General features: G+C 36.4%; 1 protein-coding gene across 1 annotated transcript in view; it reads right to left on the bottom strand.

The window, feature by feature from the left end:
- Positions 1-1,248: 1,248 nt before the first annotated feature.
- Positions 1,249-2,500, bottom strand: part of LOC125040125 — a 31,742-nt gene continuing 30,490 nt past the window's right edge. Inside the window, exon 5 of the mRNA XM_047634638.1 lies at positions 1,249-2,098. The gene's annotated coding sequence lies outside the window, so the exon portion shown is untranslated. The remainder of the gene's footprint in view (positions 2,099-2,500) is intronic.

Below are 2,500 nucleotides of genomic sequence, written 5' to 3'. Positions count from 1 at the left end.
CTTAATTCACTATTGAGAAATCATTTGGCTGATTGGATGCCCTTCCTAATCAACCGTGGTTCACCACGCTACTATTTACGTCACGGTGGCGACGAAGCCTGCGTTTGACATCTCAAGGCAGTATGTCGTTTTCTCGTCATGAGATCGGGCTCCAGCCAGCAGTCGGAGCGTCGTTATTTTGCAACTGCCAAGAACTCGAGTCCAGTGTGTGTGTGTGTGTGTGTGTGTGTGTGTGTGTGTGTGTGTCTATATATATATATATATATATATATATATATATATATATATATATGCTGTGTATACATTACCGATTATATAAACACAGTAGTATGTGAAACGCCATATGCCTTCAGTGACACACGCTTTGCAAGATCATAAGAATCTTAATCAAACTTGAAAGGGTTCATATCTATTTCATTCTCGGAAATATTATCCATATGATACGCACCCCAGCGATTTTGCTTGTACAAAATTTCTCCATATTTCCTTTAGCTTGTGCCCCATAGTTCCCAAAGAAATGGTTCCATTTAACATCCTAATCTTAACTGTCTGGAGTCTGTTTATGCGATGCTGGCTTTGCACAGTCAGGAATGCGATTAACATTTCTTCCATGAAGGTCGGTAGAGACATGTCAAGTTACTACAAGCATGGAGTTACGTGGCGGGAAATTAATAAGCTTTCCAGATCCCAAATTTGAGATTCTTAGTTGCATGTACAAAAGCTGATGCTGACGATTGTACCAATATGGATAACCTTATTGAATGGACGAAATGTTCATTAGTCCTTCGAAAAATTAGTCTTAAATCAAGAGTTATTCTCTTGAATCTTCACTAGAAGTTATTCTTTAGTCTTCTCTAGGGGGTGTGAAACATCATGAGGCAAAAGGAACGGGAAGAGTCATGATAGAGATATTAATGAGAAATATAAGTGGAATTTGGATACGTGGAAGACAAAGGATAAAAAAAGCGATAAATGGAGAGGCCATGGACAGAGAAGGACATAAAGAGAAATAAATCGATTATATAATAGAAAGAAGGGAAGTATGCAAGAAAATAAAAACTATAAATTGTCGAAAAAGGTGATATATATATAAATACGTTTATACAAGGGCACACACACACACACACACACACACTACATATATATATATATATATATATATATATATATATATATATATATAGGTGGATAGAAAGATAGACAGATAGATGGATACATAGGTAGACAGACTGCAAATCATAAACTCAGAAAGTCGAAACACTTTATTAAAAGTCAGATGAGAATATAACTGTTATGTCAAACACATAAAAAATTGAGTCACTAAACTCATCAAGAGCAAAATAAACAGCAATAACAGAGTAGCTTCATTATTTGCAAAATTTCAGAAAGCGATAAAGTATATTTTCAGGACAGCTATATTATACCGAGTTCTGTATTAGACATAAACATGAAGGTTTATAATTTAAGGAGAGGTATAGGAACCCTTGAAAACGAGCCGCTCCTTTCAGAAAATTTGGAAACTGACTTTTATCTGTTGGGCCTCGTTTGAGCACGGTCTGATCTTATTTCACTTATTGACGGTGTTTGTACTATGATCTACATATATTTTACAAAATACAATAGTCTCTTTTGGAACGTCAAGTCAAGCAAATGATATAGCAATTCTGAAAATGTAATTCTGCATGTCATTTAACAAGTTGGTAAAAGAATATAAATTAGTAAGGCATATCTTGATCCTTAATACAGAAGTGGAGAGCAATATGTTATACAATGAATTTGCGGAAAACAAAGAATAGTGCTGTATTTCCGTAAAAAATATCCTGACCCTTACTTATGTGTTTCATATATACAACATTTTGTCAACAAAATTTGTAAGTAAATGTAACTTTTTTCTCGCACAGCGATCACATTTCATCAAAAGAAGAATTAAAGACAAACAACAGCTGGACGATGATGGCTCCGAGACGCCCGGCACCTCCGAAACAAGCACAAAGGATATAACGTTATATTTGGTGGTCTTGTTTCTGCCGACCGCAGTGGGGTGACCGAGGCAGCCCTGGCGCCGCCTCATCATCGTGACCTCGTCTTCAGGTAGATGCTGCAAAAGGAAAGAAAGCTTTCAGATTTTTCTACGGATCTTCTACATATCATCTTGTAATCGAGGTAAAAAAATCCAATGATTGTATGGGTACTCACTGGCAAAAACAATATTCTTTAATACAGAAAGATCTTTTTCGCACCACTTTAATATCATTAACTACTAAACTCACCCGATTTTGTTTGTGTTATCCATATTAAAAGTGCCTTTGACAGCATTTACTAAACTGTTAAAAAGACCAGTGCCATCATATCTAGTTAAAATACTAAACGCGTGGTCCGCGCAGCACATCTGGGGATCAAATGGGGCGGGATACTTCACAGCCATTTAGAATGGACTGTGGTACAAGGCAAGGGTCGGTTTTAAGTCCATGTTTATGCAATGTGTATTTTGACGATCTAG

The sequence above is a fragment of the Penaeus chinensis genome, chromosome 28 (genome assembly GCF_019202785.1).
Source record: "Penaeus chinensis breed Huanghai No. 1 chromosome 28, ASM1920278v2, whole genome shotgun sequence".
NCBI lineage: Eukaryota > Metazoa > Arthropoda > Malacostraca > Decapoda > Penaeidae > Penaeus > Penaeus chinensis.
This window is presented reverse-complemented; position numbering and strand designations above follow the sequence as displayed.